A 15,089-nucleotide genomic window follows, 5' to 3' on the forward strand; every position below is an offset into this window, starting at 1 on the left:
TTTGTAACTTTCCCACTGCTTAATCCGTCTTTTCCTTCTCCACCTCTTCCATGCATCCTCTTTTCTTGTTCTAGCCTTTTCACATCTATCGTTAAACCAGTCCTGCTTTCCAACTTCTATGTTGTCTTATTGGTACAAATTTTTCTCACCTTCTTTGTATATTTTTATAAATTCCTTCCACTTTTCATTTGCTCCTTAGCACTCTTGAATTTCATCCAATTTGTCTCTTGAAAGAATTTCTTTAGGTTTCCAAAATCTGTCTTGGCATAATTCCATCTTCCCACTTTATATTCTTCATTTCTTCTAGATTTCTCTTCATCTATCACCTTGAACTCCAAAACTGCATGATCACTCTTGCTAAAGGGCACTCCACCCTCATCTCCTCAATGACCATTGGCTCTGTACTAAAGACCAAGTCCAGTCTTGACGATGCTCCTCTCCTCCAAACCTAGTATCTTCTTTGACCCACTGAGTTAACACATTTTCCATTGCCAGTGTCAATAGTGTATTTCCCATGTTGTCTCTGATCCTTCCATTGACCAGTCCTCCCAACACACCTCTTTACAATTAAAATCTCCCATCATTATAGTTCGTTCACAGCCACCCAACATTTCTTCCAGACATGTTCCTGTATCACTTATCATTTCTTCATATTCCTGTACTGACCATGCATTTGTCTTAGGTGGTACGTACACCACTATGTAGTGCCTCTTTTTCCTTCATTAGTTTCTGCTCTGATCTTTAGCACTTCTGCCTTTCCCATACCTTCTTTCACTTGATCCACCTTTATATCTTTTTAACCAGCAACATCACTCCTCCTCCCATCTTACCTACTCTATTTCTTTTCCAAACATTATATTTCCTTCTCCAACCATCATCAGGTCTTCTCCTCTCTCAGTTTTGTTTCAGTAAGACCCACAATATCTGGGTTCTTGTCCTCAAGTAATCGTTGAGTTCTAAAATCCCGATATCACTCCATTTATGTTGGAATACATTACATTCCGCTCATACGTAAGTTTCTTTAGTCCTTTCTTGCTGTACTTTTCTGGGTTATGAACCACTTCCTCAGTCTCATATCCAAGATTCTCCAGAAAACTCTTTCTTCTCCTCTTCTGTCCTCTCTTCATTTTTTTCAAAGCCTCCTTTCTCAACTCATTTAACATTTCTCTTCCTTTTCACCGAGATCTCTTCTCAACCAAATCTTCCTTGTTGTTTCCTGCTGGGCTAGCCTCCATGACTTCTCCACCAATTCATCTACATCCTTTTGTGACTTAAGTTTGATTCTTATTGGCCTCATACCTTCTCTTGTGAACTTTCCAATTCTATGGAAGTCCTCTATTTCTTGTACTAGGTCTTTTCCTCCTCCTGCACCACATTAATGATATTATTTATCACCTTTTTATGTTTTTCTCTCTCCATTTTACTCGGTGTCTTATCCTCCTCCACACCAAATATCACCACACATCTCTTTTGTCTACAGTTTCCTCACCAATGTCTCATTTGATTTAATAACCTTCACCACTTTCTCAGCAATCTTCTCTTCTATGATCTGTTGATCTATAATTTCAGCAAGGCCCAAAGTTTTCTCCCAGACTCTTTGATTTCCTTTTCCAGACTTGCAACTTTGTAATTTACCTCCTTTCTTTCCACTTCCTGACTTTTTTTCCATTCAGCCTGCTTCTCCATCACTTTTCCTAGAGATTCTCCACATTTTTCGCAATTCACTTTAATTAGCTTAACTTCCTCTTTCAGTGCTTCATTTTCCTTCTTCATATCGGCACAGTCTTTCTTTACATTGTCATAACTCGTTTCCAGGCCCCCATACTTTTCAAACAGTTTTTCAATTTTACCTTCCAACTCCAGAATTTTCTTCACATAAGCGCTCTTCTCCATTATTCCTTGAAATCCTGTGAAGTCTGATTCATCTTTCGAGTTCACGGCCGCCATGTTGCTCAGATGTAAACAAACCAGCTGATGGCTCAAACGCAGGCTACAGTTTATATTTACCTTCCTGGACATTATTTTGCTAATCAACAGTTAACATGACTATATGGAGACGGGACAAACATTACCAGCTCCTTTCCCACCTTGGTTACTCTTAGGCAATGGTAACTGTAGAATTAGAGATGATTGCTCTGAGCTCAGCGACCACCTCCGCCATCGACGATGTGTGTGTGTGTGTGTGTGTGTGTGTGTGTGTGTGTGTGTGTGTGTGTGTGTGTGTGTGTGTGTGTATTTACCTAGTTGTAGTTTTACAGGGCCTGGGCTTTATGCTCGTGTGGTCCCGTCTCCATATCTACACTTATCCAATTTTTCTTTAAAACTATGTACACTCTTTGCTGATACCACTTCCTCACTCAAACTGTTCCAAGTCTCAACACATCTTTATGGAAACTAAATTTTTAACATCTCTCAGACATCGTCCCTTCCTTAGTTTCTTACTATGCGATCTTGTGCTTCTAAAGTCATATTCTTCTCTCAGGATCAGTTTCTCATTATCCACTTCATCCATTCCGTTAATCAATTTATAAACTTGTATCAGATCCCCTCTCTTCTCTGCTCCAAGGTTGGTAGATCCATTGCCTTTAGTCTCTCCTCATATGCCATCCCTTTAAATTCTGGAACCATTCTTGTAACCATTTTTGTAGTCTCTAATTTTCTTGTGTGTTTCTTTTATGGGGAGTCCACACAACTCCTGCATATTCCAATCTAGGTCTTATTTTAGTACTTATCAATTTCTTCATCATTTCCTTGTCCATATAGTGAAATGCTACTCCAATATTCCTTAGCAAATTATACGTCTCTCTGAAAATTCTATCAATATGGCTAACCAGTTGATTATTTTCTTCCATTGTCACTCCCAAGTCCTTTTCCTTTTTTACTTTTTCTAGTTCTACTCCATCTCCCATCTTATACATTCCCACTGGTCGTCTTTCACTTTTTCCCATTTCCATGACATGGCTTTTGTCCACATTGAATTCCATCTCCCATTTTTTGCTCCATTTCCAGATCTTGTTTAAGTCTTCCTGTAGTATTTCACAATCCTCTTTTTGTTTAATGACTCTGCACAGTTTTGCATTGTCCACAAACAGATTTATGTAGCTGTTCACTCCCTCTGGCATGCCATTTATATATACGAGAAAAGTATTGGTGCCAATACTGACCCCTGTGGCACTCCGCTGTCTACTGTTCTCCACTTGACTTCATATCTTTAACTATCGTCCTTATTTCTCTCCCTTAAGTAATTCTTCATCCATCTCAATGTGCTTCCTTTAAGCCACCCTTCTCCTCTAACTTCCATAGTAATCTTTCATGTGGCACTTTATCAAAAGCCTTTTTTAGATCTAAATAAATACAGTCAACCCATCCTTCTCTCTCTTGTACTTTATCAACTATTCTAGAGTAGAAACTCAATAAATTTGTCACACATGACCGACCTTTTCTAAAACCAAATTGGCTATTTGATAATATTTTGTTGTATTCAAGAAACTCGATCCATTGCTTCTTTATTACTTTTTCACACATCTTGCATATTACACTAGTTAGTGATACCGGCCTGTAATTTAAAGGTTCTTCCTTCCTTCCGCTCTTATATATGGGAACCACCTCAGCTCTTTTCCACTCCACTGGCACTGTTCCATTTTCTATTGAGCATTTTATGATGTTGTATATTGGACTTGCTAGTTCTTCCCTACATTCTTTCAGTGTGTGTGTGTGTGTGTGTGTGTGTGTGTGTGTGTGTGTGTGTGTGTGTGTGTGTGTGTGTGTGTGTGTGTGTGTGTGTGTGTATTTACCTATTTGTGTATTACAGGGCCCGAGCTAAGCTCTCTGTGTCCTGTCTCCTTGTCCATTCCTGTCATGTCTCTCTTTCATCTGATTGACGCACACTGCGTCAACAACATCACTGCTCAGTTTATTCCACTTATCAATGATACGATGCGGAAAATTGTATTTTCTCACGTCATTTAGACAGATGTCTTTTATTAGCTTTTTTCCATGTCCTCGGAGATGATTACTTGTGGTCACCTTTATCAACTCTCTGTCCAATATGTCAATCTTGTTCACCAATTTATACATAATTATCATGTCTCCTCTTGTTCTTCTCTCTTCTAATGTGGTCAGCCCCAGTTTCTTCAGTCTTTCTTCATAGTCTAACTCCCTGAGTCCTGGTACCATCCTTGTTGCCAGCCTCTGTACCCTTTCCACCTTCTTCACATTTTTCTTCATATGCGGTGACCAGACACAAGCTGCATATTCTAAATGGGGTCTTATTAAGGTACATAATATCTTCTTCAACATTCCTTCATCTAGGTAGTGGAATGCAAGGCCAATATTTTGAAGCATATTATATGTTTTCCCAAAAATCTTGTTAATGTGTTTCTCCAGTGACAAAGTGTTTTGCACGGTTACTCCTAAGTCTTTCTCCTCATTGGTCTCTTTAATTTTCTCATCACCCAGCCTGTAATCCCTGTTTGGTCTGTATCTACTTCTTCCCATTTTCATAACATGGCTCTTGTCTATATTAAATTCCATCTGCCACTCTTTACTCCATTCATATATTTTATCAAGATCTTTCTGTAACTTGTTACAATCTTCCACATTCTTTACTCTCCCCATAATTTTAGTATCGTCCGCAAACATGTTCATGTAACTGTCAATTCCTACTGGCATATCATTAACATAAATCAAAAACATGATGGGACCAAGCACTGACCCTTGTGGAACTCCACTGGTTACCTTCTTCCACTCGGACTTCCTTCCTTTCACCACTGTTCTCATTTCTCTTCCCACTAAGTAATTTTCCATCCATTTTGCTAGTTTATCATTTACTCCTCCAATCATCTTTAGTTTCTACATCAGTCTATTGTGGGGTACTTTATCAAAGGCCTTTCTCAAGTCCAGGTAGACAGCATCCACCCATCCCTCTCTATGTTGTAGTATGTCAGTCACTCTTGAATAAAAACATAATAAATTGATACACGATCTCTTTTCTGAAACCAAACTGTCTTTCACTCAGAATGTTTTCACTTTCTAGATACTCACTCCACTTAGCTTTAATTATTTCTTCACATACCTTGCACAATATACTAGTCAACGATACTGGTCTATAATTTAGCGGTTCCATTCTACTACCATTCTTATATATAGGCACAATGTCAGCTCTTTTCCACTCTTTCGGGACTAATCCTGTTCGTATGGAGGTTTCCACAATATCAAATACGGGGTTCAACAATTGATACTTACATTATTTTAGCAACCTCCCAGATATGCCATCAGGCCCCATTGATTTATTAATATCCAGATTGCTTATAATTTTCCTTACATCTTCCTTAGTAACCATGATGTCCTGCATTTGATTAATTTCCGTAGGCCTTTCTCCCATAAAATGCTCCTCCTTTGTAAACACTTTGCAATAGTTATCGTTCAAAATTTCAGCTATATCTCCAGCATCTTCACATACTTCTTCCCCGTTTTTTACCTTTTCTATTGCCCCCCTTTTATTTAGTTTTCCATTTATGAATTTGTAAAACAATTTTGGGTCACTATTACAGTTTTCCACCACCCTCTGTTCATATTCCTTCTGTGCTATTCTCTCGGGTAAAAGGGATGTGTAAGGATGTGGGTGTCAGCTTTGTGGATGTATGGGATAGGTTCTATGGGCGAAGGGATTTGTATGCTAGGGATGGTGTGCATCTGAGTAGGAATGTGGATGTGCTGAGTGGATGTCTGGAGGGGGGAGTTGGGATGGAGTGTAGGGGGGTGAGGTTGCAAATGCATTTCAGAAGAAAGATGCTAGACATAAATTTGATAGGATAATAAACAGAGATAGTGAAAAGATTAGGAAAGATTTCCAGGTGCAAATAGGAGAGAATAAGATTAGGATTCCAAATAAGGAGACAGCATCTAGAAAGATTTCCAGGTGCAAATAGGAGAGAATAAGATTAGGATTCCAAATAAGGAGACAGCATCTAGGAAGGTAGCAGGACTTAAATGTTTTTATGTAAATGCCAGGAGTCTTAGGAACAAGAAGGACGAGTTATCTAGTTATATAGTTGAGGAGGACTTAGATGTTGTATGTGTCACAGAGGCATGGGTAAATGAGGAAAAGTTTAGGGAAAATAGGAAAGAATCTGAAGTAGATGGATACATTAAGTATTTACAACAGAGAATTGGTAGGATAGGTGGAGGAGTAGTTATTTATGTAAAAAAAATCCTTCATTTCCAGTCAGGTTAATGGTATTAAGGTAGATAACAGAGTAGAGTCCTTATGGCTGGATGTTAGAGTAAATAAAAGTTAGGTTATTAGAGTAGGAGCTTTTTATAGACCACCTAATCAGTCAGCAGATGTAGACAACCTTATGGTAGATGAGATAAATAGGGGGTGTACTAATCAGACAATTATCTTAGGGGATTTTAATCTTAGTCAGTAAACTGGGAGAGGATGGTAGGAGATGCTAGTGAAAATAAGTTTATGGAAAGTTTTCAGGATAACTATTTAGTGCAGATGGTAGATAAACCTACTAGGGGGAGGAAGGTTTTAGACATAGTACTAACAAATATTGAGCATTGTTTAAAGGAAGTTGAGGTAGGAGAGACTTTAGCAAACAGTGACCATCATATAATTAGATTTATCATTAATTCCAGTAGGGATAATATAGTGCATAAGACTAGAGTTCCAAACTATCAGAAAGGCAATTATGGTAGGTTACGTCAGTTATTAGGAGAGGTAAACTGGGAAGATAGTTTTGGAAATAAAACTGCACAGGAGATGTGGGATATTTTTAAGGTTGTAGTAAAGAGTATAGTGATGCAGTGTATCCCTTACAAAGATATAAGGCAGAGAAACAGTAAGCCATTATGGTGGACTCATGAGATAGGTAGCCAGATCAGAGAGAAGAGGGCATACAGAGAGTTGCAGAAAAGTGGGGATGATGAAGATATGATTAGGTACAGACAGGTCAGAGATGATTTGAGTAAGGTTATAAAAAAAAAGTAAAAGGCAGGCAGAGATAAACCTAGCTAGAGCTGGGAGTAAAGGTCCCAAAAAATTATATAGTTATTACAAGGTCAGTGATAAAAGAAATAAGGATAGGATTGGACCACTCAGAAAAGATGGTGTAGTAGTGGATCAAAATGAAGACATAGTAGAATTATTGAATGAACAATTTTCTTCAGTATTTACTAGGGAAAGAATAGGAAATCCTGTTACAAACAGTGCGACGAGTAGTTTAAGAGCTTTAGAAAATATTGATATAAAACCAGGAATTATTAGGAAATTTATTCTTGAACTAGACAATAGGAAAGCTAGTGGTCCTGATGAGCTACATGCCAGAGTACTTAGGAGGGTGTAGACAGTATTTCTGAAGCACTTAAGTTAATCTTTGAAAGATCACTTAAGTTTGCTGAGATACCTCAGGACTGGAAGTTAGCTAATGTTACTCCAATATTTAAAAAAGGTAGGAAGGATGATGCGAATAATTATAGACCGATCAGTTTAACTAGTATAGTATGTAAGATACTAGAGAAAATCATTAAGGGTAGTATTTGGGTGCATTTAAATGAGAATAGATTAATTAGAGATACCCAATATGGCTTTAGATCAGGGAGGTCCTGTCTTACAAATTTGCTCGATATCTTAGAATATATTACCAAGGAGTTAGATGATGGAAATAGCATAGATGTTATATATCTAGATTTTAGCAAGGCGTTTGATAAGGTACCGCATAGGAGGCTAGTGTACAAATTGAGACTACATGGGATAAGGGGTAGGTTAGTTGATTGGATTAGTGAATGGCTTTCTGATAGGAAACAGAGAGTAGTATTAAATGGGGCAATTTCTGAGTGAAAGGAAGTGGTTAGTGGGGTACCCCAAGGATCAGTGCTAGGACCTCTTCTTTTCTTGGTGTACATTAACGATTTAGATATAGGAATTAGTAGCAAAGTATCAAAGTTTGCAGATGATACTAAGATAGCATGTGCAGTACAGGGTGAAAAGGACAATTACAGAATACAACGAGACCTGGACAGGCTGATAGCATGGGCAGACAGGTGGCAGATGGAGTTTAATTCTAAAAGTGTCAGGTTATGCATTTAGGTAAAGACAACACAAACTTTAGCTATGAGATGGAGGGATGTTGGCTAGAGGCAGTAGAGGAAGGAAAAGATTTAGGAGTAGTGATAGACAGGACTATGAAATTTTCAAAGCAATGTTTAGAAGCAAGAAATAGGGCAAATAGGATCCTGGGTTTTATAAATAGAAATGTTAGTTATAAAAGTAAGGAAGTGGTGCGTAGCTTATATAATTCCTATGTTAGGCCCCATTTAGAGTATTGCATACAGGCCTGGTCACCCCACTATAGGCAGGATATCAACATGTTAGAAGCAGTTCAGAGAAGAGCAACTAGGATGATACCAGCATTAAAGCGCCTGGAGTATAAAGATAGATTAAAGGAATTAAACATGTTTTCATTTGAGAGGAGATATATAAGAGGGGATATGATAGTGTTATTTAAAATGTTCTCAGATACAAACTACATAGATGTGAGATCTTTCTTTACCTTAGAGGAGGGAAATAGGACTAGAAATCATGGCAGGAAGATTAGAAAGCAAGGCTGCAGGTTAGATATAAGAAAATATTTCTTTAGTCATAGGGTGGTCGACTTCTGGAATGCATTGCCAGAGACGGTTGTAAATAGCACTAGTTTGACAATGTTTAAAAACAGATTAGATAAGCACTTAAATTTATTAGATTTATAATTACGTATAGCACTGCATGATAGTTTTTATAAGAAATTTACTATAGTTAAACAAGACATGATCCCCATGTATGGGGACCACAAATTGTAGAGGATTTTGCTGCAGGACTTAGCCCTGTTAATGGGCCAAATATTTAGAATTAGTATATAATGTATTATGTACTTGTAAGTGTATCTTTAAGTACTGATGACGAGGTCGCTGTGCGACTGATACAGGATAACCTAGATGGGCCCTGGTGGCCCTTTGTTATCCTATTATTTATGTTATGTTACTTCAACATATCTATTCCTTGCTGTTTTGTAGCCTTCCCTTGATAATACATCACTGTTTTTCTTAAGTTTCTTCCATGTCTTTTCTTTGTTCTTTTTTGCTTCTTCACAATTTCTATTAAACCACTGTTTATTATTCAAAGTCCTCTTTCTGTAATATGGCACAAACTTTTTCACAGCAGAGTTATACAAATCCATAAATTTATCGTATTTTAATTGCATATCCCTTTCCTGGTATACCACGGACCAGTCAATTTCATTAAAGAACTCCCTTATATGGTTATAATTTGCCCTAGTATAATTTAATTTTTCTTCACTGCATTCCACAATCTTATTTGTGCTTAATTCTGTATCCAGCTCAAAGCTTAGGACATCATGATCGCTTTTCCCCAAGGGACTTTCATGTTCAATTTCCTCTTTTAGAGAGATTCCCCTGGTAAATACCAAATCCAACCTTGCTGCAACATCTTGTCCCCTGCACCTTGTTGGTGATCTCACCCACTGTGTCATCAAGTTATTTGTTGCTACCTTTAACAAATCTTCTGCCCACTCACCACCATTCACCACTTCGTAGTCTTCCCACACTATTTCTTTGCAATTAAAGTCTCCAACTATCATCACTCTATCCTTTCTGATGAGTTCTTGCTTCATTCTGTCTAGAGTATTTCTCATCACCATTTGGTACTGTTCATATTCCCAGGCATTGGTTCTGGGTGGTATGTATACTGTTATAATATTAATGTCCCTCTTGCCATCTGTTATAAGCATACTTATCACTTCCTCATTTCTCTTACTATAGTTCACCTCCTTCACTATCAGATCTTCCTTAGTAAGAACCATTATACCACCACCTCCTTTATTTTTCTATCATTTCTCCATACTTTGTAGTGTTTTACAACAAACCAGTCTAGCTTTATTTCGGGCCTTAGCTTTGTTTCCACTACACACATTATGTCCGGTTCGTTATTTCTTAGGTAATCCATACATTCTAGCCTCTTAGACAGAAATCCATCTATATTCATGTAAGTCACTTGTATTCCATTCCTATTCTCTTTCTTCCATGTAATGTCTATTCTGTCTGTTTTATCCACCACTTCTTTAGCCTCCCATTTCTCATCCTCCAAAAAAACTTGGTCTTTTCCTCCTCTGTTCTTTCGTCATTTCTCTCTTTCACTTTAGTTACAAGCTCTTTCATTTTCATTCGCTCATTCTGTGACATATTTCTTCTTATGTAAATTGTTTTGGTTTCCTCAGAGTCCTTAAGTTTCCAAGCTCTCTTCAACAATGCCTCATCTGCCACCTGAGACTTTAATTTCAATTTTAATGGTCTATTCTTGCCTTCCTCAAAAGCTCCCAATCTCAGTTTCTTCTACCACAGCATATAGGTCTTCTTCCTCCACAGAGATCTTGTTCAGTAAAGACTTAATACTGTCATTTTCCTTATTCCTCCTATCCTGCCAGTTTCTGTTAGTTTCCTCCCTCAATCCTGTTATGATCACACATTTTTTTCTTTTCAGCAATATCTCTCACCACATACTCATTTTCCTTTAGTGCCTTTACCATTTCACTCTGTGTAATCACTTTAAGCACGTGTATTTACCTAATTGTATTTACCTAATTGTAACATACGGGAAAAGAGCTATGCTCGTACTGTCCCATCTCCATATCTACTAATGTCCAGCTTTTTCTTAAAATCATGAATATTCCTTGCGTTGACCACTTCCACGTCTAAACTATTCCATGCTTCCACCCTTCTATGAGGGAAGCTATATTTTTTCACATCTCTCCTATAAGTGGCCATTTTTAGTTTTTTCCCATGCCCTCTCGACATTCTTTCATTCCACATACACAGATCTTCCCTATCCATTTTTCCATGCCAATCATCACTCTGTATATTGCTATCAGGTCTCCCCTTTCTCTTCTGTTTTCCAGGGTCGGAAGTTGCATTCTGTTCAGTCTGTCTTCATAAGTCAAATCTCTTAAGTCAGGCACCATTTTTGTTGCAGCCCTCTGTACTTTCTCTAGTTTCCTTATGTGTTTCTTTAAGTTCGAGCCCACTGTATTGTTGCATATTCAAGCCTTGGTCTTATCATTGCAGTAATTATTTTCTTCATCATTTCTTCATCTAAATATACGAACGCCACTCTTATGTTCCTCAATAAGTTCAATACTTCTCCAATTATTTTGTTTATATGTCTCTCTGGCAATAGGTCATTGGTAATTGTGTGTGTGTGTGTGTGTGTGTGTGTGTGTGTGTGTGTGTGTGTGTGTGTGTGTGTGTGTGTGTGTGTGTGTGTGTGTGTTTCACAGTTTGATCTGCTGCAGTCTCTGACGAGACAGCCAGATGTTACCCTACGGAACGAGCTCAGAGCTTATTATTTCCGATCTTCGGATAGGCCTGAGACCAGGCACACACCACACACCGGGACAACAAGGTCACAACTCCTCGATTTACATCCCGTACCTACTCATTGCTAGGTGAACAGGGGCTACACGTGAAAGGAGACACACCCAAATATCTCCACCCAGCCGGGGAATCAAACCCCGGTCCTCTGGCTTGTGAAACCAGCGCTCTAACCACTGAGCTACCGTGTGTGTGTCTGCACTGCAATTGTGTGCATGTGTTTATGCCATATATGGATGTGTGTGCACATACCATGTATATAGTACCTATTTATGTAATGCATCACAGACAATATCACTATTAGTGGTAACAGGCATGCATACTATGGGAAAAAAAAACTATGTCAGATTTTTGGATTATTTGGATTGGCCTTCCTCCCATATTGGTCTGAATTATAGGTTGGTTACTGTGAAGGAAGAGCTAACACCACATGGATTACATTTTGCTTTTATCATCATTATAAATGATTATCCTTCTTTTTAATCAAGATGTTATGGCTGTGTTTTATTTAGTTAGCCAAATAGTTTTATGACACAAGTAAAATCCCATGAAGATCAATGAGTACTCAGAACTAATACCCCAAATGTTGTCACTTTTACATATTCCTTAGTGACATAAACTAAAAATACTGTTATTGTAAATCCCAGGGGCAGTATTCTACAAACCGTCATTGTGAGACAAAATGGCACATTTCAGACACAAGTTCAGCTATGATAGGCTCAAACCTGTCACCTCAGAAGTGTTAAGGCACCCTGTTATTGCATCGCCAATGAATGTCTTAATTCTAGTCAACATTGTGGGAACATGGCTGTATATACCATAAGACGATCCCTAAAATTTTTTATTAGTAACCTCTTCAACATTAATAGGAGATGATAATACACTGTCCTGAAAAAAAAACTTTATAAAAGTAAAATAGTGAGGATACTTATTGTCTATATTTTAAACTTAGTCTGTGAACAGAATACATGTTGTCAGATCTGGAGGAAAACAGTAGTTTATCCTTGTGATAAGTGTGTTGATCAACAGAAAACAAGATATTACTGGAGAAAGCTGGTCTCAGTGATATGAAAAAGGAGTGACCACTGGAAATTAAACATATTTCTAGGACACTTTTCTTAAAAATACTTTCCTTCACAAATTATTCATTTAGTGTTAATGCTAATAAATAAGTTTTGCTTTTTTCCTGAAGGCAAAACCATAGCAGTAAAGGATAGCCAACCAGGTTAATCAAATGGATGAGGGTCATGAGTGATTGTTTTCTTGTTCTAGGCATCAAGATATAATCACTGATGCATTCAAAATTACTTTGGCACTGTCTTAATATAGTGGTCCCTCCCACTTTCCTCATTTCCGGGCTTCCCCTTCATAGCTTTTCACTCAGCTGACATGACATGGAAATGAAAATATGATAACCAAACTAACCTAACTTAATCACGCTATTGGTCAGAAGGGTTCTAAGGAAGGCACATCAGTTGTGCTTGTCACCTCAACTAGGTCAGGTTAGGTTGCAATTAGGGTTAGGTTAATTATGGTTATCATATTTCCATTCCCACGTCATGTCAACTGGGTAAAAGAGCTGCAAAGGGGGAACCGGAAAATGAGGAGAGCGGGAGGGATCACTATATTAGGGCAGTACCATTACTTAATATCAGGCAGACACCTTTCTCCATAATTACCGAAAACAAGTATTATGAATATGAAATGAACTATATAATAAATAAGCTAGTGTTTTGAACAGTGGCATTTCCTCAGACCGAGATCCAGCAGCCAGCTTCAGATAGTCAGACAATACCACATACCACTTGTATAGTCTATGACTGTCATGAGTTATTGGCAAGGACTTTAATCGAAATACAACACTAGCAGCCAGATTATGCATAGTTGCAAACAGCTGAAAGCTATCTTGTTCATCCTTGTGGATAGCATGTCATCAACATACATCAGGTATTATTTTACATTAGCATGAACAGCAAGTTGGCTTTTGTTACCCTACTCATCTTAAAGACCTTGTTCTTCTGATCAATTTGAACCCATACAGATCCGTCGCAAATTGTTATTTATTAACTTTTTTCAAGATTAAACTCACTGCTGTGTCAACAGTCAATGGCGGGAAGCGAAGCACCACCACGTGCGATGAACAGGCGGGTACTGAGGATTGAGGAATGCCGTTTTGGTGTATACGTTCGTGTGTGCGTAAATTACATTATATGCGCAAGCGCGATATATTATAACGGTGATTGGTTCATTTGTTTCAACATGAAACCAGTGTAAATTTTTACAATAACATGAACGGCTCACTTCGGGATGATTTTTTTTTTTTTTTCTGGTAGATTTTGACCTGTTTTGAGTGAAAATGCATTTCGTTTTCGTCGCAAATCTGTATATAGTTTTTTTTTTTTACCCCCCTCCCACCCCGGTTCTTCAGGAAACACGAGTTTGCGGTAAAACGAACCAATTCTTTCACCTGTTTTGAATAAATATACACTTTCTTTTCAATGCGAAACAGCTTTTTTTTTTATCACCCCCCTCCCCCCTTTTACTCCCGTCTGTTGTTGATATACGAGTTTCCGGTAAAACGAAACATTTTTTTTTTTTTTTTCTGGTATGTTTTTATCGGTTTTCAGTGAATATACACTAACCTTCCCTACCTAAACCTAACCTTACCTAATCTAAACGTAACCTAACCTAAGTTAAACTAACCTAACCTGACCTAACCCAACCTAACTGCAATGGGTAAGATATGCATAGAAAGTAATGATCTTATTGGTGATTCAGTCCTTCCTCGTCGCTGGAGACGTCACTGAGAGAAGATGGCTGGATAAATTTTTGCAATAACATGAACAGCTCACTTCGGTGGGTATTATTTTACATTAGCCATCATCACATGACACTGTTGTTATTGATCTAACAATTGAAAAATTTCTAGATTTACTTAAAGAATACTAAGTGTACCTGCGTGCGTGCGCTCAATACCAACCAAAGTACCTAACCAAGGAACTGATAGTTTGAGAAAGTGAGAAGTTGAGAAGTTGAGAACGAGAAGTGAGGTGTGCACACTTGAAACTTCATACAAGGCTGGGGACGAGAGCAGCAGGAGTAGTACGAACAATCGAGCATGCTCCAGTGGCTCCACACTGGCATGGCACTGCTGTAGTGTACGTAGGTACTACGTAACTACATACTTACAAAACTGCTTACTGCCTACTCAGAGAAGTGAGGTGAGCACGCTCCCAGTGCTTCCATTTTAGGGTAAAATACCCTAAACTAGGGTAATTGGACCCTTCTTAGGGTAGTATTTAGGGTAATGCATAAACTAGGGTAATTTTAGGGTAATCTGCCGTCCTATGGATAGGTGTGCTTGGAATGGAGCCAGTGTGGTGGCAGGCTGGTTTTCTTTCATGTTCGATTCATGTACACAATCATCCCCGTGACTTGTATCATCCCTTCACCCCCCCACCCATCCATCCCCTTTCTCCCCAGTCTCCACTCACCCGTCTACTACGCGTACACGTTTTGGACCTTCGGACGGTTAGATCAGAGTATATACTCTGGGTTAGATCACAGTTCACACACAGTCAGTCACTTGCGAGGACGAGTTCACACAGAACAGCCGCAGTAGTGACTGTAATGCTATATTAAAATTGTATACCAGCTGG

The 15,089-nt window shown here is 38.3% G+C and overlaps 1 protein-coding gene across 2 annotated transcripts in view; it reads right to left on the reverse strand.

The window, feature by feature from the left end:
* LOC123508961 overlaps positions 1–13,578 on the reverse strand; it is a 46,993-nt gene extending 33,415 nt beyond the window's left edge. For both annotated transcript variants that reach the window (XM_045263036.1, XM_045263035.1), the window contains exon 1: positions 13,520–13,578. The gene's annotated coding sequence lies outside the window, so the exon portion shown is untranslated. The remainder of the gene's footprint in view (positions 1–13,519) is intronic.
* Positions 13,579–15,089: the final 1,511 nt, after the last annotated feature.

The sequence above is a fragment of the Portunus trituberculatus genome, chromosome 25, assembly GCF_017591435.1.
Source record: "Portunus trituberculatus isolate SZX2019 chromosome 25, ASM1759143v1, whole genome shotgun sequence".
Lineage (NCBI taxonomy): Eukaryota > Metazoa > Arthropoda > Malacostraca > Decapoda > Portunidae > Portunus > Portunus trituberculatus.